The following is a 26,061-nucleotide window of genomic DNA, read 5'->3' as shown; positions in this document are numbered from 1 at the left end:
GTTGCCATAACTGACTGCACGATTCAACAACATAGATGAAAGCAGGTGATCAAACATATGATAGCCTTGAAGATCAGCTTTTCACTGGTACGGAGTCGGGGTATACTGAAGCCGACGGCTATCTGCGTCTCTATAATGACGCTCACAATGCAATATGCCCTCCGCCTGCAATACTACTTGTATAATACAACTAACCAATAACATACGGTTACCCTGGCAACAAGTTGTCACGAATCTTATTACGATTCTGCCAATTCTCCCGAACCTCGTATTATGTTATTGTTTTCTCTACGTAAATATTGCTGTCAGTTGTATAAGATTTGTGTATATAGATATATATACATTATATATATAACATAGATAGCTGGGTAGAGTGTGTAAGGTTTGTTTTGGTGGTGGATGTCACGTGAAATTAGCCGTGTGGGCGGTTGACAATAATTGGGAATGGCCAGGGCGATTGTTGGCAAATCAATTGCCTATAGTTTCATATTTATTTATTCCCATATGTGGTAGCCGTAATATTTCAAGGAATGTAAGACCGGTAATTACAACTCTTAATTAATAATGTTGGAGATTAGGGCTGACCTTTGTAAATAGAATGTTCACAATGTTCATGCGAACGTTAATTGGTGTTTGGGTAGACGGTTAGTCGACGTTGGGCCTGTGGACCACGTCCTGGGCAGTAGAGTGGCGGCTGCGGTCGAGTGCAGTTGTGTTTAAGCTAAGTTCTTGGTTTTTGTTATTTTAAGCCCATATAAGTATTAATTAATCTGGATGGACGATTTTAGTGTATTTATGGCTTACTCCATATTCTGGTGATAGTGCTCAGGTCTCAAATAATTACTTGCATTCTATAGTATTACATGCTGATAAATATTTCTGGCTACTGTTTATTTAATGGTTGTTAAGTTGTCACCCTTAGCAAAATATATTGTTCTTCCGTTTTTATACAGTGATTAATTATACCCCTAGACACCTATTGGCATGGCAGATTTTTATTTGTTCTTTACACTGTGGGGAGAAGAACATTATTTAGTCTCAAGGGTCGTGACACAAGTGCAGCTGACTATATTGCTCTCCATATTGACCCAGACGACGACTGTACGCTAGTTCCCGGACATGGACGGACTGGGCGGAGTTCCCGCCCAGTCACACCGCGTAGAAAACGGAAAGTGTCTAAAGCAGCCTCGGCTTTTGCAAATTAAAAATCAAGTAAAACCAGAAAAAAATAAATCTTAAAAGCTTGGAGATATGGCTATGGGGACGTTCATCTTGTGCTACATGTCTAAACACAAGGGAATTATATAAGAACAGCAAAGGAGTGGCCTGAAAACTGTTGTATTTCATATCTAATTTTCTTCCAAACCTTAGAGGCGTAACCTTCCCACCAGCCCCCATATCTCTGATCGTAGATAACAAAACCTATTATGTTAAGTCTTGGTGTTTGTCGTAGTAAGACTATGGTTGTGGGTCACTAGTTTTGTCTAACGGTAATAGTTGACCATTGTAATAGCCTGAGAGCCTATTGTGTTTTCCCTGGCCCGAGTTGCAATATGCTTCTGCTTCACTTATCATGAAGATGACGCCAAAGTGATCTTGAAATGGAGTGCAAAAATAAATAATCCAATAAACATTTGGAGCAATCTTTTAAGGGTTTGTTTCAGCGTTGTGTACTTGTTTACTAATGTGTACCATAACTAAGCTGGCATGCACACATTAATCCACATAATCCTGGGAAATATATATATATGGGAAATGCGTTCCTGGACAACCAAAAATCCTCACAAAACCAATATTTTGGGGACAAATAAAAAACTGCTATTATTTACCTTGAATGATGTCGTTATCCTGGTTGTCGACGTTAGTTGTTGGAGGAGATGGCGATGCGTCATCGGTGGTGGAAGGGGAGGGGGAGGGGGGCTGGGAATTTTCAGTTCCACTGGTTGCGTTTGCTGTGGGAGACGATGGTGGGTGGCAAACATCTGTGGGTCACCATCATTGTCACTAGCTGCTGTACATGTCGATGACTTTAAGTCAGACCTTTTCTTAAAAACTGTTGAGGCAATTGATGGCGACTTTTTGAGAGGCGATTGCAGAGCTGGAGACTGTCGGGAAATATTTTCTCAAAAGTACTTTGCACAGCTGTCTTTCTTTCACAGGAATTTTATTTTGGATGGGTGCAAGGTAATGTAATATAATGTTTGAGGCATTATGATATCTCTCAGCATCGTCGTGTTGCTCTTCCGGAAGTGCCAAGGCATCGTCTACCAGCTCTGGATGTCTCTGATAGTTTTTGGCTGTGAATCGTTTTGCCCGACCGACACTTAGATCTCTCAAACCACCGCGACTCGCCACAAAATGTTACATCACTCACAGTTTCATCTAATTTCTTTAAATCATCAAAAAGACTTCTTGCTTTCTCCTGTATGAACATCAGACTGATTGGATTTCGACGACAATTCTGGTCCTCAATCCACAATGTTAACAACTTTTCCATATCACAATTAAACAATCTTTTCCTTATTGTCGTTGATCTCAATGGAGTAAAACCCTTCACGTGCTCAAAGTAGCATGTTTTGTCTTTCAAGATGGTTGCAGTTGTTAGGTAGTTCATGTCGTAAACATTTACAAGTTCTGTTTATATTTTGTTCACACCTATCAGAGCGCTTAATAATATCTAGCTTCGTCCACGGTAATGGTCGCCTTTACCTAGGTACTGGTGCATTATCAACGCTCTGTCCCTTCCTATTAGCCATTGTTAATGGTGACTTCCTCTATAAAGTCCACAGCAAGCACAGCACTGGTTAGTTTGAGCCCACGAGGACTGAGGCAGCCCGGCTCTCCACAGGTGTACGACACATAGTACCCATGACGGCTCGAAAAGTCTTAAAGCTTACTTAATTTATCCCAACCAAACCTAATCTAACGCAACCGAGCCTTAAGCAGCATAATCTAAGTTAATACATCATAATCAAATTATTATACAGTTTTGACAACTGGAAAATACGTTGTAGAAAAGTATTGTGTACGATTTGGCAATACTGTATACCCACCACCGTACCTTCCCAGGTGGACCATGCGGACGGTTTTGTACAATACTCCAGTGTCTCTAACTTCCTATTTAATTAATACTTTTTTACCTGAATTTACCTGAGGGGCACTAATACACTATACACTAGTAGCCTCCGAAGTGGACAGGAAGCCGGCGGGTTTTCAAAGGTAATTGTCCTGATGATTTTTTCTAGCTGGATTTTAAAGTTCAGCGATGTCTTGGCATTTACGGCTTCAGCAGGTAGGTAGTTCCATGGATTAATAACCTTTTGGGTGAAGAAACATCTGCTGTTCTCTGTCCAACATTGTGACTTATTGAACTTGACACTGTTGCTCCTTGTTTGTGTTACATCTGACCTTTTGAAGAAGTTGTCTAGAACAACACCTTCCGAACTGTTAAGTTTCTTAAAGGTGTTAATATCCTCCCTGTCATGTCTGGTTTATTTATTTTATTAATTTATTTATGTTTTTATTTACAAGAAAATACAATGGGTTTGTGAGATAACATAAATTGGCATTTTTTCATTCTTGCAAAGCCACTAACCATAGCTTTGTAACAAACTAAGTTTTCAGTCATGGGCATTAAATTGGACCACGTGGTTTTGCCAACTTAGAGAGAGAGAGTTTACCTGACTTTGGAGAGAAAAGGTCACTGACCAGGGATTAAGGGATTAGCAAGTTTGACAAAATGGCTGTCTCTCTTGTAGTAATTCAACAGGTAATGGATAGTTAAAGAAATACAGTAATTACAGTAACATCCAATCTGGATTAAGTATGTATGCTAGGCTGGGGAGCCGGCGGCTGAGCGGACAGAACACTGGACGCGTGATCCTTTGGTCCCAGGTTCGATCCTGTGCGCCGGCGAGACACAATGGGCAGAGTTTCTTTCACCCTGATGCCTCTGTTATCTAGCAGTAAATAGGTACCAGGGAGTTAGTCAGCTGTCACGGGCTGCTTCCTGGGGTTGGAGGCCTGGTCGAGGACCGGGCCGCGGGGACACTAAAGCCCCAAAATCATCTCAAGATAGGCTAACATGATTGTAAGGTTCACCGTCAAAGAGACAGTGATCAGTTACAGTAGGGGGACTAGCTCACCAAGCGTAGCCGCAGACCTACCCCTGAGTCACGGTCACACGGCTGACGTGACCACAGCCTTCCATATATGTAATTCATAAAGTATAAATTCGGATCACTTGCCAATATTGTAATTGAATATAGCTTTTCCCAAGATGCCTAATAGAATTACCATCAGTTCAATAAGAATTCAACCATCTGGGTTGTTCAGTAAATTAAGATTAGTTTGTTCAATTAACCTTGCATGGTAATTAATAACCAGGCGGAGTAATACTAGCCTAGGACAGTCTCTCGACTTGAGAGAGGAGAATAGGTAGTTAGTGTGGGTTGAGCAGCAGCTGGGAGGACAACCATCACCTCCCCAAAGGCCAGAACAACATCAGCTGGACTTAGAATTTTGATAAAGAACTGCAGTGGTGTACAGTTGATAAGAATTATCTCCGTAGGAAGATATTTCAGTTAGGAAGTGTTAAGTGTTAAGGATAGGGAGTGTCCTCTTTCATATTCATTTTGATAGTTTTGTTTTAAAACTTTGTTTAAGATTTTTAGTATTTTTGAGTTTTTCCAATAACTATATATTGATTGCCTATGCCGTGGCCTCCACGAGTCGGGTTGCTTGGACTTGGTAGACATATGGCAAGCAAGCCTAATCTATTTTCAATATCTGATATATCCCCTTGTTTTCATGTTAATTCCCACACTTAATGTAAATTCATCCCCCCCTTTTTTTGCAAGTAATTGGGGATGAAGCCCCATGGAATTGATGGTTAATTAATTGGTCCAAACCACAATTAATTAATCTTCTAAATCGTTTTCGTTTGGTGTTGGCAGCAACTAAAGGTCTTTGTGTATTGCAAAAAGCCTAGTACCTCGTCTCGTGGTTGTAGTATCTAAGGAGGTCGAACGCGAATGTCACGAGGCGTGTGGTGGAGGCTGTGGTAGAGCTCGGGGGTCTCTAATTTTTACTTAACAAAGGGTAGGGTAGTGGACAAAAGAGAGACATTACCCTGTCCCAGTTACAGCGTTTCTGGCAGGTTAGTGGTGTTGTTAGCCCTGAGACCCTTAACCATTCCTAGCGTGACGGTCACAGGGCTAACATACTTAGCTCTGGAATTATTATTGTTGCTCGGACTTTCTCCAAAGGAGCCGTGTCTTTCTGAAGATGAGGTCTCATCTTCTGATCATGGGTGAATGTGTAAATTCAGATTGATGCAGTTCTCATCTCATACATGTGAGGGGCCATATGAAGTTACGTAAATTTGTATTTACAACCATAATGAGCGGATTACACTCATTCACAATGGTTGTAAACTCTGAACAACCTCTGTGTACATAGTGCCAGTGTAGGCCTAATCGTGAACCATTACTACACCACACCTCACCGTCCTCATGGTATACAGTTGATGTTGTCTTAACTCTGCCGCCATAAACTTTCATCAGCTGTATTTAGTCATCAACTTTTATTGTCATGACATCAAACACCACCTCAAAGTTACTTTTGCTGTGGCAGTCTTCCTTCCTGCTATAACATATGCATTTTTTAGACATTATACTGTGGAGTATTTCCAAACATTATACTGTAGTTTTCCTAACATCGCATTGTAGAGAATTTGCCAATATCTTGTAATGAGTTTCTGAAGCCACTATGACCTTGCTAGTGGGGTGAGCAAGAGATTAAAATCTTTCAAATAGCCTCTTTTGTTATGGTCAGAAGTTGTTTACATCTCGAACTAGAGTAATTAGATTAATCCATTGTTATGCTCCATCATTAAGCTCATCAATGACGCTATATTTACACCTGATGTTTCTAAAATCACTTGGGATGGATGGTAGAGCGGCGGTCTCGCACCATGCAGGTCGGGGTTCGATCCCCTACTGTCCAAGTGGTTGGCCACCATTCCTCCCTCTGTCCCATCCCAAATCTTTATCCTGACCCATTCCCAGTGCTAGTCTTAATGGCTTGGCGCTTTCCCCCTGATAATTCTCCCTACACTTGATGTTCAGGTGCAAACGTCCTGATTTTCAGAATAATCAGAAATTTTCCTCTCCGAACATCCTGTATGGTCCGGCTGGTCCCTCGATGTATTCCTTGCTCGATCTCACCTCTCTGACACCGCTCTTATTATTGTGTATTATTGCTCTCTTACTGACATTCTAAATGATATATAAGAATCATCGACTACAGACGAGGAGTAACAGTAACGTGGCTGACCCATGTTGTATAAACCACACACTAGTAAGTGAAAGGACGACGACGTTTCGGTCCTTCCTGGATCATTCTCAAGTCGATTGTGAATGGTCCAGGTCCAGGGTCAACAATCGACTTGAGAATTTTCCAGGACGGACCGAAACGTCGTCGTCCCTTCACTTTCTAGTGTGTGGTTTGGTCAACATCATTGACTAGGCTGCATCACAAATGTGTCTGAAACTTCTCCCTGGCTTGATACCAGTTAGTGATAACGTAAGGAGAGTGGTGCCAAAGAGAGCAGATTTATGGAGGATGTTATCAAGGGACTTGATACGAAGGTGGTAAGTAGGAGAGCAAAATTCTCGATATCCTTGAAGATCACGACAAGCAACAGTGGGTATTAATTGGATAAGTTTAATTTCAGAAAAGACCTGGGAAATTTCTCACTCTCTCTCTCTCTCTTTCTCTCTCTCTCTCTCTCCGACGGTTGCGGATCACTGACCTCGATCACTACAGAATGCTGAGGGCAAGAAGCCTTGAGGGACAGAAGTCTGCGAGAGAACACACACCAACAATACAGTTGCTGCCAGACTAAAGGAAACAAAGTTACATGCCAGCAAGGGTAGCAAAACTTCAGGTGAGGCTTCCACTGGCCCGATTCTCTTGACCTTGAGCCACAAGATAAATTTCATAGGTAATAACCAAAAGAACAAAAGAAAACAAGCCTGGGAGGCTAGTTAGCACCGTCTGTGGCACAGACAAGTAAAAATAATTAATTTTCAAAAAAAGGTACCACGCCAGTAGTGTAAAGTGTGACTACGACCGTCCCGACGATCGAACTATGGTCATAGTTAAAAGTGTGAGGGAGGTCCATGGGTTGGGACGGATATGGGAGGGGGATAGGTATGGGAAAAGGTATTCATCAACAAAGGTGATAGTGAAAGAGAGGGAAAAAGGGGGGAGGGTGGCATATGGTGCGGGTAGTAGTGTAAAGTGTGACTACGACCGTCCTGACGATCGAACTATGGTCATAGTCAAAAGTGTGTGGGAGGTCCATGGGTTGGGACAGATATGGGAGGGGGATAGGAATGGGAACAGGTATTCATCAACAAAGGTGATAGTGTAAGAGAGGGAAAAAGGGGGGAGGGTGGCATATGGTGCGGGACGGGTAGTGTCAGGTGGGACGTTGTGGGTCATCGGGACAGGTGTCGTCCCTGGGACATTGTGGGTCATGTAGGGTAAAAAGGTTTGTGGAAAAGGAGGTTGATGAGGTAGAATGACTAAGTGAGGGAGCAGGTGTGCATGTTGAGGAGTTGTAAGATGATAATGTGTGAGTATGTAGCGTAGAGTTAAGCGTGTGTAGATATATCAATATAAATATAAATGGAAATGTTAGAAATTTTCACACAACGTTCCCTTCGCATCCGAGCGGGTTTTTATATACATACTATATAGATGTCACAGCTGTGACGGGAAAAAACATGCTTTTTTGAAAAGCTGTGTTTTTTTGGGTGTCAGTAGTGTAAAGCCAGTAGTGTAAAGTGTGACTATGACTGTCCCGACGATCGAACTACAGTCATAGTTAAAAGTGTGTGGGAGGTCCATGGGTTGGGACGGGTACCGTCAGGGAGGACGTTGTGGGTCATGTAGGGTAAGAGGGGGAGGGGGGATAGGTATGGGAACAGGTATACATCAACAAAGGTGATACATCAATAAAGGTTTTTGAAAAACATCTGTTGCACGTAAGAGCAACATACGATATACAAAATATGTGACGATTACATTTCAATGTTTCCGATTGTGTTGATAAATTGGTTTTTCATTGATTTTGATTTACCTTCTTTTTGATTTAATTATTTTGTGTGACGTTGCATTGGAATTGAGCTGTGTTGTTTACCATACCGTTCATTTCGTAGGTATAGCTTATTTGTTTCGTTTTTCATTGTTTTCCATTTCGTTTTTTTAACTGTTCTTCTTATTTTTTAGGGCAGTTGGTAGTGAAATTGAGCTGTGTCGATTGATCTGCATTTGAATTGAAATATTTTTTAGTATTTTTTGTTTTTGTTTTGAAAACAAGAAAATGGACAACACGTTTATTTCACAATTGCAAATGTGCAACAGCCATGAATTCATCGAATACAATGTTAATGGCTTTCTTCACGTCATGGCAGAATGACGCATTTGCGAAAACACTGCTGTATTCAGATTTGCATATGTATTACACATGGAATGACAGTAGAAAATCATTTGAACGATGCGAACGAGGAGACTGAGTCGACGGACAACCTGGTATATTCAAATAAACTACGAGAGGCAGACTGTACACCATGTATTCCAATCAAGGTAAATGCTTCTTTCTTCGCATGCTGTTGGTAAATGTGCCCGGTCCAACGTCTTTCCAGTCACTGAGATTTGTCAATCACGTAACACATGCCACTTTCCGTAGTGCATGTCAAGCTCTGAATTTATTGGAGAACGACCGACACTGGGATGTATGCATTAATGACGCGTCCAACATGTCATATCCAAATAAAATTCATGCATTGTAATCATATTGACCACCGGCTCTCCTTCATCTCCAACAGAGTTATGGGAGAAATATAAATCGCACATGGCTGAAAATATTATCTGTGGAATATGAAGGAAAATTCAAATATGAACATGGATTTCACAGCAGAAATCTACAGCTATGCGTTGATAATGATTGAAGATTTGTGCTTAGAATTCGCGAACAAAGTTCTAAATCAGTTGGAAATGCCATCACCGAATCGATCTGCTGCTGCTTCCTTCGATATAGAATTGCATCGTAAACAAAATTACAACACGAGTGATCTGTTGTCGTATGTGCAATCAAATATTCCTAAGCAAATGCTTGAGCAAAAAGGCATTTACAATCAAATAATTCAAACTGTCAATAACGGTTTTGGAGAAATCTTCTTAGATGAGCCAGGAGGAACTGTAAATCCTTCCTAATTAGATTGATTTTGGCAGCATTTCGATCCCAAAATAGCATAACCTTAGCTCTTGCATCGTCCGGAATAGCTGTGACATTGTTACCAGGTGGAAGAACTGCTACTTCGGCTTTGAAATTGCCATTGAACATGCAATTCATTGAAACTCCCACGTGCAACATTTCCAAAGCATCCAACATGGGAAAAGTATTGCAGAAATGTAAACTTATTGTTTGGGATGAATGCACAATGACCCACAAAAAATCGCTTGAGGTTCTTGATCGATCATTGCAAGATTTGCGTGGAAACATCAGACCATTTGGGAACGCATTAATATTGCTTGCTGGAGATTTCAGGCAAACATTACCTGTAATTCCTCGATACAGTCCGTCGACACTGTTGAGAAAGCAGATGAACCAGTTAGTTATCCAACAGAATTTTTGAGTTCACTCAATCACCCAGGGATACCATCACACGTGCGGCAATTGAAAATCTGCGTGCCAATTATGATGGTGCGTAATATCAATTAGCTAAAGCTTTGCAACGCCACGTGCCTTGCAGTAAAAAAATTAATCAACATCGTAGACCAAACAAATAATAGGATTTGTAGGTACCGATCACGTCTCCCCAGATTGAATGGGACTTAAACTATGTTAAGTTGTGATGGTAAATAAAAGATAATCTGCTTCATTGTTCCTCCTTGACATGTGGCGAAAACGGGAAGAAGTAGACTACATAATCCCTCACCTATCTGTATAAAGATAGGTGAGGGATTATTCCCTTAATGACTTAGCTAACTGGGCAGACATAACATTTTTTAAAAGAATGAATGACTGAGTGGAGGCCGGACTGCAAGTGTTGCTGAGGGGGGCTGCCAACTCAGCGATTCGATGAGACACTGTTTATGCTGAGTTGGGATGTACGTAGGACCTTTAAACTATGCTAGCTTGAAAGTGGAAAACTTAAACTGTGATGAAAAAACACAGTAATATTATTGGTTTACTGATAAAAATGTCAACGGACTAAACCTAAATCTACAATTTTTTAAACATTCTATCTGGATTATAAGATTAACAAATGCACCGCTGTGACTGATTCCTCGAATAAAGAAGACAGGGCTGACCGGTGGTGCTAACGAGGCTGAGATGAAAGATAGTCAATGCCTAGCTCTAACGAACACCTGGCCCTAACGAGACCGAACGACAGACAGACAACACAAACGCCCCAAGGTGCATAGTAAGGTATTAATATTGTATACTATGTTAGCTTGAAAGTAACAGTCTATGTTTTTGCTGGGCTAATGAGGTTACAGGTGGTGGTGTTGGTGACGCGAGCAGTCATTGTGAGGACCTTGTTGCCCAGATGTTACCACGCCCCCACTCCCGTTACCACGCCCCCACTCCCGTTACCACACGCACGCGCGCCCTGCAGACCACACGCACACACTCACTCACACACACGCACACACTCACTCACACACACACACACACACACACACACACACACACACACACACACACACACACACACACACACACACACACTGTGTGTGTGCAAACTGTCAATGTTTGCAGATGACGCAAAATTAATGAGAAGAGTTGTGACAGACGAGGATTGTAGGATCCTCCAAGAGGACTTAAACAGGCTGCAGAGATGGTCAGGGAAATGGCTACTGGAGTTTAACACCAGTAAATGTAAAGTTATGGAAATGGGATCAGGTGACAGGAGACCAAAGGGACAGTACACAATGAAGGGGAACAGCCTACCTGTAACGATTCGAGAAAGAGACCTGGGAGTGGATGTGACACCTAATCTAACTCCTGAGGCACATATAAATAGGATAACGACAGCAGCGTACTCTACACTGGCGAAAATTACAACTTCATTCAGAAACCTAAATGAGGAAGCTTTTAGGGCGCTTTACACTGCCTACGTGAGACCCGTCTTAGAGTATGCCGCGCCATCATGGAGCCCCCACCTGAAGAAACACATAAAGAAACTGGAGAAGGTTCAGAGGTTTGCGACGAGGCTTGTCCCAGAGCTACGAGGGATGGGATATGAAGAGCGGCTGAAGGAACTGAACCTTACGACACTAGAGAAAAGAAGGGAGAGAGGAGATATGATAGGGACATATAAAATACTCAGGGGAATTGACAAAGTGGAAATAGATGAAATGTTCACACGTAATAATAACAGAACGAGGGGACATGGGTGGAAACTGGAAACTCAGATGAGTCACAGAGATGTTAGGAAGTTTTATTTTAGTGTGAGAGTAGTAGAAAAATGGAATGCACTTGGGGAACAGGTTGTGGAAGCAAATACTATTCATACTTTTAAAACTAGGTATGATAGGGAAATGGGACAGGAGTCATTGCTGTAAACAACCGATAGCTAGAAAGGCGGGATCCAAGAGTCAATGCTCGATCCTGCAAGCACATATAGGTGAGTACATATAGGTGAGTACACACACTGCCTGGGCCTGAAGGCCCAGGCAGGAGTACGAGGACAGCAACAAGACATGTATGGATGAACTGCAGAGGGCAGCAACTTTAGCGCATAGAATGAGAGCGAAGCTGCTGGTCATGGGGGACCTAAATCACGGAGAGATAAATTGGGAAACGAGGAATCCCCATGGCGGGGAGGAGACCTGGGGAGCGAAGCTGGTAGACGTTATTGACAGGAATTTCCTAACACAGCATGTGAAAGAAGATACTAGGGAAAGAGGAGGGGATACGCCCAGCCTATTAGATCTCATTATCACTCAGAATGTAGAAGACATCGAGCAGTTGGAACATGAAATACCACTAGGAGCTAGTGACCATTGTGTCCTAGTCTTTGACTACATGATGGAGCTTAAAATTGTGACCAAAGGACAAGAGGTCCGGGAAAGGAGACTTGATTACAGAAAAGGGGACTACAGAAGGATAAGGGACTACCTGGGAGAAGTGCAGTGGGAGGAAGAACTTAGAGGAAAAACAGTGCAAGGTATGATGAACCAAGTCATATTGAAATGCAAGGAGGCTGAAGATAGATTCATTCCAACAATAAAGGAAAAAAGCAGGAGGGAATATAATAACCCATGGTTTAATAGACAGTGTCAGGAAGCAAAGGTGAGAAGCAGGAGGGAGTGGAGGAAGTACAGAAGACAAAGGACAGAGGACAACAGGATTAGATGTAACAGAGCTAGGAATGATTACATTAACATAAGACGAGTGTCGGAAAGAAATTATGAGAACGATATTGCAGTCAAAGCGAAAAAGCAACCAAAATTACTACATAGCCATATAAGAAGGAAGATGTCGGTAAATGACCAAGTGACAAGACTGAGGAAAACAGAAGGGGCATATACAGAAAGCGACAAGGAAATCTGCGAGGTACTGAATGCAAAATTCCATGGAGTGTTCACAACCGAGCCTGAGCAGCTCCCATTGTTAGAAGAGATTACCCAAGATGAAAGACTATCGGATATAGAGGTGACAGCAGAGGATGTAATGAAACAGTTGACAACACTGGATGCAAATACAGCTGTTGGACCAGACAAAGTATCACCGTGGATACTCAAAGAGGCAGCGCAGGCTCTCAGCGTGCCTCTGGCAATGATCTTTAATGAGTCACTTATGTCGGGAGAATTGCTCAGTTGCTGGAAGGAGGCAAATGTCGTACCGATTTTCAAAAAGGGTGATAGGGAGGAGGCACTTAACTACAGACCCGTATCACTGACAAGCATCCCCTGCAAAATACTTGAAAGAATAATTAGGCTAAGACTTGTTGAGCACCTGGAGAGCATTGGGTTTGTAAACAAGCACCAACATGGGTTCTGGACAGGGAAATCATGCCTAACAAACCTTTTAGAATTCTATGATAAAGTAACAAGGATAAGGCAGGACAGAGAAGGCTGGGCAGACTGCATATTTCTTGACTGCCAAAAGGCCTTTGATACGGTACCGCACATGAGACTGCTATACAAACTTGAGAGGCAGGCAGGAGTAAGCGGAAAGGCCCTAGTATGGGTGAAGAACTACCTAACAGGAAGGAGCCAGAGGGTAATGGTAAGGGGCGAAAAGTCGGACTGGCGAACAGTAACAAGTGGAGTACCTCAAGGATCGGTGCTGGGACCAATCCTCTTTCTAATTTACGTAAATGATATGTTTACAGGAGTGGAATCATACATGTCAATGTTTGCAGATGACGCAAAATTAATGAGAAGAGTTGTGACAGACGAGGATTGTAGGATCCTCCAAGAGGACTTAAACAGGCTGCAGAGATGGTCAGGGAAATGGCTACTGGAGTTTAACACCAGTAAATGTAAAGTTATGGAAATGGGATCAGGTGACAGGAGACCAAAGGGACAGTACACAATGAAGGGGAACAGCCTACCTGTAACGATTCGAGAAAGAGACCTGGGAGTGGATGTGACACCTAATCTAACTCCTGAGGCACATATAAATAGGATAACGACAGCAGCGTACTCTACACTGGCGAAAATTAGAACTTCATTCAGAAACCTAAATGAGGAAGCTTTTAGGGCGCTTTACACTGCCTACGTGAGACCCGTCTTAGAGTATGCCGCGCCATCATGGAGCCCCCACCTGAAGAAACACATAAAGAAACTGGAGAAGGTTCAGAGGTTTGCGACGAGGCTTGTCCCAGAGCTACGAGGGATGGGATATGAAGAGCGGCTGAAGGAACTGAACCTTACGACACTAGAGAAAAGAAGGGAGAGAGGAGATATGATAGGGACATATAAAATACTCAGGGGAATTGACAAAGTGGAAATAGATGAAATGTTCACACGTAATAATAACAGAACAAGGGGACATGGGTGGAAACTGGAAACTCAGATGAGTCACACAGATGTTAGGAAGTTTTCTTTTAGCGTGAGAGTAGTAGAAAAGTGGAATGCACTTGGGGAACAGGTTGTGGAAGCAAATACTATTCATACTTTTAAAACTAGGTATGATAGGGAAATGGGACAGGAGTCATTGCTGTAAACAACCGATAGCTGGAAAGGCGGGATCCAAGAGTCAATGCTCGATCCTGCAAGCACATATAGGTGAGTACATATAGGTGAGTACACACACACACACACACACACACACACACACACACACACACACATTTGAGAGTAGCTACACACCCCAGTGCTAATCCACCCCATGCTAACCAGCTCACACTTGCTTCTCAGGTTACCCCTTCCCCAAATCAGCCGCCCCTGCTTATCTCCCCAACACATCCCTTGACCCCTCTGACCCCACTGCAGTCAAATTCATCCCACATTCCAAGGACCCCCCTCATCACCTCAACCCCCAAAACCCATCCAGCCCTCATCCCCTCAACCCCTAAAACCCACCCTGCCCTCATCCCCTCAACCCCCAAAACCCACCCAGCCCTCATCCCTTCAACCCCAAGAACCCACCCAGCCCTCATCCCCTCAACACCCAAAGCCTACCCAGCCCTCACCCCTCCTCATCCCCTCTCCTTCCATGTGACCCCCCACCCTTGCGAGGGGGGTGGGAGGTTCCCCCCACCCCCTCTATCCTTCCCCCTCCCAACCTCTCAACCTCTATCTGACTCCCAACCTTACGCTATCTCCCAACCCATCTATGCCCTCCCTAATCTTCAGACCCAGTATGCCCTTCCTACTCCAGACCTACCTACCCAGGCCCTACCCCAGACCCTCCTACCTACCTTCCTAGAAGCCCAGCCCCCAGTAGCCCCCCAAGCACCCCTCCTGACCTCTTTCACCCCCCATACACCCCCGGACCCCCCCAGACACCCCCCGGATCCCCCCGGACATCCCCCAGATCCTCCCCGCCCCCAGTCATCCCCCAGACACCCCCCAGATCCCCCAGATCCCCCCTGCCCCCAGTCACCCCCCCAGATCCCCCCAGACCCCCAGAGAAAGGGAGAACTCTGGTACAAGAGTTTCCATGAAGAATCTCAAGGTTTGGTACACCAATGCTGATGGGGTATCTAATAAAGCAGAAGAGATAAAAGAAAGAGTGAGTGAAGCAGATCCTGACATAGTTGCAATTGTGGAAACTAAAATTAATGACATGATCTCAGATGCAATCTTTCCTGAAGGGTACCAGGTGATACGAAAAGAGAGGACACAGAGACAGGGAGGGGGAGTAGCACTCCTAATAAAGCGAAAATGGAAGTTTGAAGACCTGGGAAATCGAGTTACCAATGAGTGCACAAGCTTCATACATGGAACTCTGACAGTAGATGGGAGGAAGACTGTGATCTTGGTAATCTACAATCCCCCACCAAACAGTAGAAGACCCAGGCAGGAGTATGATGACAACAACAAAGCATGTATAGATGAACTTCAGAAGGCAGCAACACTAGCCCACAGAATGAGAGCGAAGCTGCTGATCATGGGGGACCTAAATCATGGAGAGATAAATTGGGAATCAAGGAATCCCCATGGAGGGGACGAAACGTGGGGAGCAAAATTAGTAGATGTTATAGACAGGAATTTCCTGACACAACATGTGAAGGAAGACACAAGGGAAAGAGGAGGAGATGCACCGAGCCTATTAGACCTGATTTTCACCCAGAACGTAGAAGATATCGAGAATTTAGAGCATGAAATACCTCTAGGGGCCAGTGACCATTATGTCCTAGTCTTTGACTACATGATAGAATTCAAACTTATGACCATGGGACAAGAGATCTGGGAAAGGAGAGCTGACTACAGGAAAGGGGACTATAAGAGGATAAGGGACTATCTGGGTGAAGTACAGTGGGAGGAAGAAATTAGAGGAAAAACAGTCCAAGATATGATGTACCTAGTCATACAGAAATGCCAGGAGGCCGAAGAGAGATTTATACCAACGGTAAAGGGAAAAAATAAGAAGGAATATAATAACCCATGGTTTAATAGACAATGTCAGGAAGCAAAAATGGCCAGCACGCTGGAGTGGAGGAAGTACAGAAGACAAAGAACAGAGGACAACAGGATCAGATACAACAGAGCTAGGAACGATTACATTAACATAAGGCGAACATCGGAAAGGGACTATGAGAACGATATTGCAATCAAAGCGAAAAAACACCCTAAGTTACTACACAGTCATATAAGAAGAAAAATGTCGGTGAACAACCAAGTGACAAGACTAAGGAAGACAGAGGGGGCATATATTGAAAGTGACAAGGAAATCTGCGAGGCACTGAATGCCAGTTTCCATGGAGTGTTCACTACCGAGCCTGAGCAGCTCCCATTGTTGGAAGGGGTTACCCTAGATGAAAGACTATCAGATATAGAGGTGACAGCAGAGGAGGTAATGAAACAGTTGACAACTCTAGATGCAACTAAAGCAGTTGGACCAGACAAAGTATCACCGTGGATACTAAAAGAAGCAGCACAGGCCCTCAGCGTGCCTCTGGCAATGATCTTTAATGAGTCACTTATGTCAGGAGAATTGCCCAGTTGCTGGAAGAAGGCAAATGTCGTGCCGATCTTCAAGAAAGGTGATAGGGAGGAGGCACTTAACTATAGACCTGTATCACTGACAAGCATCCCCTGTAAAATACTGGAAAGAATAATTAGGCTACGACTGGTTGCACACCTGGAGAACATTAGGGTTGTGAACAAACATCAACATGGGTTCTGGACAGGGAAATCGTGCCTAACAAACCTTCTGGAATTCTATGATAAAATAACGAGGATAAGACAGGACAGAAATGGTTGGGCAGAATGCATATTTCTGGACTGCCAAAAAGCCTTTGATACAGTACTGCACATGAGACTGCTGTTCAAGCTCGAGAGGCAAACGGGGGTGGGGGGAAAGGTCCTAGCATGGATAAGGAACTACCTAACTGGAAGGAGCCAAAGACTTACGGTAAGGGGCGAGAAGTCGGACTGGCGAACAGTAACAAGTGGAGTACCACAAGGATCGGTGCTGGGACCAATTCTATTTCTTGTGTATGTTAACGACATGTTTACAGGCGTAGAGTCCTACATGTCGATGTTTGCGGATGATGCAAAGTTGATGAGAAGAGTTGTGACAGATGAGGATTGCAGGATCCTCCAAGAGGACCTGAACAGGTTGCAGAGATGATTTGCAGAAAATCAAATCATCTCAAGATATGGGCAGAGAAATGGCTACTGGAATTCAACACGAGCAAATGTAAAGTTATGGAAATGGGACTAGGAGATAGGAGACCAAAGAGACAGTACACAATGAAGGGGAACAGCCTACCTGTAACGACGCGTGAAAGAGACCTGGGTGTGGACGTAACACCTAATCTATCTCCTGAGGCACATATAAATAGGATAACGACAGCAGCGTACTCTACACTGGCAAAGGTTAGAACATCATTCAGAAACCTAAGTAAGGAGGCATTTAGGGCGCTTTACACTGCCTACGTAAGGCCAGTCTTAGAGTATGCCGCCTCATCATGGAGTCCCCATCTGAAGAAGCATATAAGGAAACTGGAAAAGGTTCAGAGGTTTGCAACGAGACTCGTCCCAGAGCTACGAGGGATGGGGTATGAGGAGCGCCTGAGGGAACTGTGCCTTACGACACTAGAAAGAAGAAGGGAGAGGGGGGACATGATAGGAACGTATAAGATACTCAGAGGGATTGACAGAGTGGACATAGACGAAATGTTCACACGGAATAGTAACAGAACGAGGGGACATGGATGGAAGCTTGAAACTCAGATGAGTCACAGAGATGTTAGGAAGTTTTCTTTTAGCGTGAGAGTAGTGGGAAAATGGAATTCACTTCAGGAACAGGTTGTGGAAGCAAATACTATTCATAATTTTAAAACCAGGTATGATAGGGAAATGGGACAGGAGTCATTGCTGTAAACAACCGATGCTCGAAAGGCGGGATCCAAGAGTCAATGCTCGATCCTGCAGACACAACTAGGTGAGTACAACTAGGTGAGTACACACACACACACACACACACACACACACACACACACACACACACACACACACACACACACACACACACACACACACACACACACACACACACACACACATACACACAGGCTGGCCAACATACGAACGGCATTTAGAAACTTGTGTAAAGAATCATTCAGGGACTTTGTATACCACATATGTCAGGCCAATCCTAGAGTATGCAGCCCCAGCATGGAGTCCATATCTAATCAAGGATAAGACTAAACTGGAAAAGGTTCAAAGGTTTGCCACCAGACTAGTACCCGAGCTGAGAGGTATGAGCTACGAGGAGAGACTACGGGAATTAAACCTCACTTCACTGGAAGACAGAAGAGTTAGGGGGGACATGATCACCACATTCAAGATTCTGAAGGGAATTGATAGGGTAGATAAAGACAGTCTATTTAACACAAGGGGAACACGCACAAGGGGACACAGGTGGAAACTGAGTGCCCAAATGAGCCACAGAGATATTAGAAAGAACTTTTTTAGTGTCAGAGTGGTTGACAAATGGAATGCATTAGGAAGTGATGTGGTGGAGGCTGACTCCATACACAGTTTCAAATGTAGATATGACAGAGCCCGATAGTCTCAGGAATCTGTACACCTGTTGATTGACGGTTGAGAGGCGGGACCAAAGAGCCAGAGCTCAACCCCCGCAAGCACAACTAGGTGAGTACAACTAGGTGAGTACACACAAACTGGAGGAATGGTCTAGAAAATGGCTACTAAAGTTCAACTCAGGAAAGTGTAAGGTAATGAAATTAGGCAAAGGGAGCAGGAGGCTAAACACAAGGTATCATCTGGGAGGTGGAATCTTGCAAGAGTCAAATAGAGAGAAAGGTCTGGGGGTTGATATCACACCGAACCTGTCCCCAGAGGCCCCCATCAAAAGGATATCATCAGCGGCATATGCTAGACTGGCCAACATAAGAACTGTCTTTAGAAACTTGTGTAAGGAATCGTTCAGGACCCTGTATACCACTTATGTCAGACCAATCCTGGAGTACGCAGCTCCAGCCTTGAGTCCATACCTATTTAAACACAAGACAAAGTTAGAGAAGATTCAGTGGTATGCCACCAGGCTCGTCCCGGAACTAACAGGAATGAGCTATGAGGAAAGGCTAAAGGAGCTGAACCTCACATCCCTGGAAAACAGAAGAGTAAGTGGAGACATGATAACCACCTACAAAATTCTCAGGGGAATTGACAGGGTGGACAAAGACAAACTCTTCAGCACGGGTGGGACACGAACAAGGGGACACAGGTGGAAACTTAGTACCCAGATGAGCCACAGAGACGTTAGAAAGAATTTTTTCAGTGTCAGAGTAGTTAATAAATGGAATGCACTAGGAAGTGATGTGGTGGAGGCTGACTCCATACACAGTTTCAAATGTATATATGATAGAGCCCAGTAGGCTCAGGAATCTGTACATCAATTGATTGACGGTTGAGAGGTGGGACCGAAGACAGACACACACACACACACACACACACACACACACACACACACACACACACACACACACACACACACACACACACACACACACACACACACACACACACACACACACACACACACACACACACACACACACACACACACACACACACACACACACACAGGAGTGTGTGTGTGTGTGTGTGACTCCAAATTCTTCAGGAGTCAGAGAAGGAAAAAGACTTGGAAGTTGATATCACGCCAGTCCTGTCTCCTGCAGCACATATCAAGCGGATAACATCAGCGGCATATGTCAGGCTGGCCAACATACGAACGGCATTCAGAAACTTGTGTAAAGAATCATTCAGAACTTTGTATACCACATATGTCAGGCCAATCCTGGAGTATGCAGCCCCAGCATGGAGTCCATATCTAGTCAAGGATAAGACTAAACTGGAAAAGGTTCAAAGGTTTGCCACCAGACTAGTACCCGAGCTGAGAGTTATGAGCTACGAGGAGAGACTATGGGAATTAAACCTCACTTCGCTGGAAGACAGAAGAGTTAGGGGGGACATGATCACCACATTCAAGATTCTGAAGGGGATTGATAGGGTAGATAAAGACAGTCTATTTAACACAAGGGGAACACGCACAAGGGGACACAGGTGGAAACTGAGTGCCCAAATGAGCCGCTGAGATATTAGAAAGAACTTTTTTAGTGTCAGAGTGGTTGACAAATGGAATGCATTAGGGGGTGATGTGGTGGAGGCTGACTCCATACACAGTTTCAAGTGTAGATATGACAGAGCCCGATAGGCTCAGGAATCTGTACACCTGTTGATTGACGGTTGAGAGGCGGGACCAAAGAGCCAGAGCTCAACCCCCGCAAACACAACTAGGTGAGTACAACTAGGTGAGTACACACACACACACACACACACACACACACACACACACACACACACACACACACACACACACAGGAGGGAGGAGGCGGAGTGGCCCTACTCATGAGAAGGGAATGGAGTTTTAAGGAGATGGCCATCCCGGGCTGTGAGGAGTTCAGAGACTACATAGCAGGCACCATAACAATGGGAGGACCAAGAATAGTAGTAGCAGTAATATACAACCCTCCACCAAATGACAGGAGACCCAGTCAAGAGTATGAAAACAACAACAAGGCAGTTAACACTATAATTGAGAGGGCAGCCTCTGCTGCCTGTAGAAATAGATCCTACCTGCTCATCATGAGCGACTTCAATCACGGAAGGATTGACTGGGAGAACAAGGAACCGCATGGAGGCGAGGATACGTGGAGAGCCAAACTATTGGAGGTGGTGACAAGCAACTTTTTAACCCAGCATGTCGGAGAACCCACAAGGATGCGAGGCAATGACGAACCAGCGAGACTCGACCTAGTCTTCACTCTGAACGACTCCGACATAAGAGAAATCGGTTTTGAGGTCCCAGTAGGAATGAGCGACCACAGTGTACTGGTGTTTGAGTACTTGATTGAAGAAGGGTTATTGAACTCGAGGAGGGATACCGAAACCAAAAGGTTAGCATACCGAAAGGGAAACTATGAGGGGATAAGAAAATTCCTAACAGATGTAGCATGGGAAACAGAGCTCAGGGGAAAGACGGCCCAAGATATGATGGATTACATCACGCAGAAGTGCAAGGACGCAGCAAACAAGTTTGTCCCAGTCCAAAAGGAAAACAGAGAAATGAAGATGAGAAACCCATGGTTTAATCAAAGATGTAGGCTAGCTAAGCAGCAAAGTAAAAGGGCATGGAGAAACTATAGGAATAACAGGACACTGGAGAGCAGAGAAAGATACCAGAATGCCAGGAATGAATATGTCAGGATGAGAAGAGAGGCAGAAAGACAATACGAAAATGACATCGCAAGCAAGGCAAAGACTCAGCCTAAATTGTTGCATAGCCACATTAGGAGAAAAACAACAGTAAAGGAACAGGTTATGAGATTAAGGATAGGGGGCGGAAGGATTCACTACAAATGACAAGAAAGTGTGTGAGGAATTGAATAAGAAATTCCAGGAGGTCTTCACCTTAGAGCAAGGAGAAATTCCAGAGGTAAGTGAGGGAATAGCTAACCAGGAACCACTGGAAGAGTTTGAGATTACCAGTGGGGAAGTAAGGAAGTGTTTACTAGAGTTGGACGTGACGAAGGCTATAGGCCCAGATGGAATCTCCCCTTGGGTTCTAAAGGAAGGAGCAAGAGAACTGAGCCTACCACTCTCCATAGTGTATAACAAATCACTGGCAACAGGGGAACTGCCAGATATTTGGAAAGCAGCTAACGTAGTCCCGATATACAAGAAAGGGGATAGACAGGAGGCACTGAACTACAGGCCAGTGTCCCTAACCTGCATACCATGCAAGCTGATGGAGAAGATTGTGCGAAAAAAACTAGTGGAGCATCTGGAGCGAAGGAACTTTGTAACACAGCATCAACATGGGTTCAGGGATGGCAGGTCCTGCCTCACAGGGTTACTTGAATTCTACGACCAGGCAACAAAAATAAGGCAAGAAAGAGAAGGGTGGGCAGACTGCATATTTTTGGATTGTCAGAAAGCCTTTGATACAGTGCCACACAAGAGGCTAGTGCGAAAGTTGGAGATGCAGGCTGGAGTGAGAGGGAAGGTACTCCGGTGGATAGAGGAGTACCTAAGCAACAGGAGACAACGAGTCTGTGTGAGGGGTGAGGTCTCAGATTGGCGAGACGTCACAAGTGGAGTCCCGCAGGGGTCAGTCCTTGGACCTATACTGTTTCTGGTATATGTAAATGATCTCCCAGAGGGTATAGATTCGGTGCTCTCAATGTTTGCCGACGATGTAAAAATTATGAGGAGGATTGAAACAGAGGATGATAGTAGGAGGCTACAAGATGACCTAGATAGACTGAGTGAATGGTCCAACAAATGGCTGTTGAAGTTCAACCCGAGTAAATGCAAAGTAATGAAACTAGGCAGTGGAAACAGGAGGCCAGGCACAGGATACAGAATAGGAGAGAAAGATCTAGGAGTTGATATCACACCAAACCTGTCTCCTGAAGCCCACATAAAGAGAATAACGTCTGCGGCATATGCGAGGCTGGCTAACATCAGAACGGCGTTCAGGAACCTGTGTAAGGAATCATTCAGAATCTTGTACACCACATATGTAAGACCAATCCTGGAGTATGCGGCCCCAGCATGGAGCCCGTACCTTGTCAAGCACAAGACGAAGCTGGAAAAAGTCCAAAGGTATGCTACTAGACTAGTCCCAGAACTAAGACGCATGAGTTATGAGGAAAGGCTGCGGGAAATGCACTTTACGACACTGGAAGACAGAAGAGTAAGGGGGGACATGATCACAACCTACAAAATCCTCAGGGGAATCGACCGGGTAAACAAGGATGAACTATTCAACACGGGTGGGACGCGAACAAGGGGACACAGGTGGAAGCTGAGTACCCAAATGAGCCACAGAGACGTTAGAAAGAACTTTTTCAGTGTCAGAGTAGTTAGTAAATGGAATGCATTAGGAAGTGATGTGGTGGAAGCTGACTCCATACACAGTTTCAAATGTAGATATGATAGAGCCCAATAGGCTCAGGAATCTGTACACCAGTTGATTGACGGTTGAGAGGCGGGACCAAAGAGCCAGAGCTCAACCCCCGCAAGCACAATTAGGTGAGTACAATTAGGTGAGTACACACACACATACTCTTAGGCGGGATCCAAGAGTCAATGCTCGATCCTGCAAGCACAAATAGGTGAGTACACACACACACACACACTCACACACACACACACACACACACACACACACACACACACACACACACACACACACACACACTTACACACACACACACACACACACACACACACACACACACACACACACACACACACACACACACACACACACACACACACACACAACGCTAAATGGCACCTTAGAGTAAGCTTGGAACTACAACCAGATAAATGACTTGCCCGCAATGATAATCAACAAGCTAATTTGAAATATAATAATATAAAGTCTACACGTCTATAGATCGATAGGGTAGTACCTTATCCTGAAGGATTAATAGTCATTAATAAAGCCACGTTGCAGATAACAATTGGGGCAGCCACGGGGAACTGTGTTACCAGAACATTTATATACGGTGATTCTTGATATGGCGACTGTGTCTGGACCATATAATCACAACCCACTTTATTAGGAAAACAGTGCATCTAGGCACTGTTTAATAAGGTGTTACTATCACAAACTATGTTAACCTGAAAGTAAGGTATTATTATCGTAACTATGTAAACTTGACAGTGTTATAAAGCATTACGAGGACTAAACAGACTGTTTTCCGCGTTACGTTACGATATGATGTGTTACAAGAACTAAACATGCGCACAGCAATATTTTATTGGTGTTTGATGTAATGGAGTGGGGTTAGACACGCTTAACATTTGTCAAAAATTTTATATGGACACCAGACAGAAAGTTGATTTCCACGTTATGTTACGTTACGATATAACGTGTTACAAGAACTAAACAGGTGTGCAGCAATATTTTATTTGGTGTTTGATGTAATGGAGAGGCGAGTGTGTTACAAGAACTGAGAAACAGTTATACAGTACTAATTATTATTGGTGATGGATGTAGAGGCCAGGGAGAGTGCCTAGATGTACTTACATTCCAAATGTTATTTATTTCGACAGCAGGAAGTTTATTTTCCGCGTTACGTTACACTGAGTGTGTTACAACAACTGAAAAACAGACAGTAAGAGAATGGTGTTTGTATGTTGATCCCGTTACGTTACGAGGTGAAAACACACAGTAGCATTGACTTGATTTGATATAAGAAGGCTGAAGACTGTCTTATGACAGTGCTTGTTACTCTTTAAAGTTATTTGGGAAAGAATAGAAAATGCAATGTGAACAGATGCATCAGGTGACAAGAAACGTTATGTGAACAGTCGCATCAGGAGGAAGGAAACATTCAAGTTTCTCAAAGGCATTGATAGGGAACAGGGGGAGGGAGGGAGGTAGGGAGGGAGGTGGTGGGGGGGGGTATGGTTGACATTATAAGGCCACACCCCCACTACTACCCCCACTCACGCGCCGCTCATCAAAGAGACCACACCGCTCCTGACTGCTCTCGTTTCACTACCAGTCAAACGCCTCATGTGGTAATCACCTCATGGCCTATGTGGTGGTATATTGTGGTATGTGCTATGTGATCCCCCTATGTGCCTCCTCCTTAGAGGTGAGGCTGCAGGAGCGGGAAGGGGGGAAGGGGAAGGGTGAGGCCTCCCTGTGTTTACAAAAAATATCACACCGCCCGCTCACGGCTCACTGCGAACACAGTTACTCAAGGACCTGTGTCTGACATGAACTAATGTCATCCCTCTTAGAGTACCTGAAGTAGGCCTGCTGGAACTCCTGCTGTGAGACCCAACTGTTGTTATGACTTAGACGGTCAGTGGTATGGTCCCCTGTGTGCCTCCTCCTTAGAGGTGAGGAGGAGAAATATTATACACCCTTGTGCACACCTCATCTGACTCAGTAAGTCAGTCACAGCTCACTGATCAAACGGATAGTCCGCCCAAACGCTCACCCCACACACTCATGTGGCCGTTTAACACAGCCCTTGTGCTGCCTAGACCCCGCTCCTTATAGCTCTGGCTGAAGGGTAGGGGAGGGCAACCCGTTCTCGCAAATTTAATAAGTCAATATTGACTTATTAAATATGTGCATAGGTGACATACTTAACATAATAGATACCCTTAAAAAGATTCATAGAAAACACCGACCTTACCTAACCTTGTTAGTATCTTAAGATAAGCATCTTATTGCTTCGTAATTACAATTATTACCTAACCTATAATAGGTATAGGTTATGTAATAATTGTAATTACGAAGCAATAAGATGCTTATCTTAAGATACTAACAAGGTTAGGTAAGGTCGGTGTTTTCTATGAATCTTTTTAGGGGTATCTATTATGTTTAGTATATCACCTATGCACGTAGTTAATAAGTCAATATTGACTTTACGAATTTGCGAGAACGGGTTGGGGAGGGAGAGGGAGGGGAGAGGAGGAGGCCAACCCCCCCTGTTTACAAAACTATTACGGGTAATTGTTACAGCTTATTTCCTGCTGAGACCTCCTACCGTGAACATACACTCGGGTCTGACCTGAAACTAATCACCTGCTGATGAAGACATCTCAAACCGGCAACACAGGCAGAGAATTGGGTGAGAATGTTATACGTTTTTTATAAAATATATACACTTCACTAAATAAAACAATCATTTTGTTTAAAAAAAAAAACACGAGAATGAGAGCCCTGGCACTATCAATCAAAGCTACCGGCTAGCTACCCCTCCCCTCCCCCTTAACCTGCTGTAAGGCGGACCT

This window comes from Procambarus clarkii, chromosome 64 (assembly GCF_040958095.1).
Source record: "Procambarus clarkii isolate CNS0578487 chromosome 64, FALCON_Pclarkii_2.0, whole genome shotgun sequence".
In the NCBI taxonomy this organism is placed as follows: Eukaryota; Metazoa; Arthropoda; class Malacostraca; order Decapoda; family Cambaridae; genus Procambarus; species Procambarus clarkii.
Note: the sequence above shows the minus strand (reverse complement) of the source record.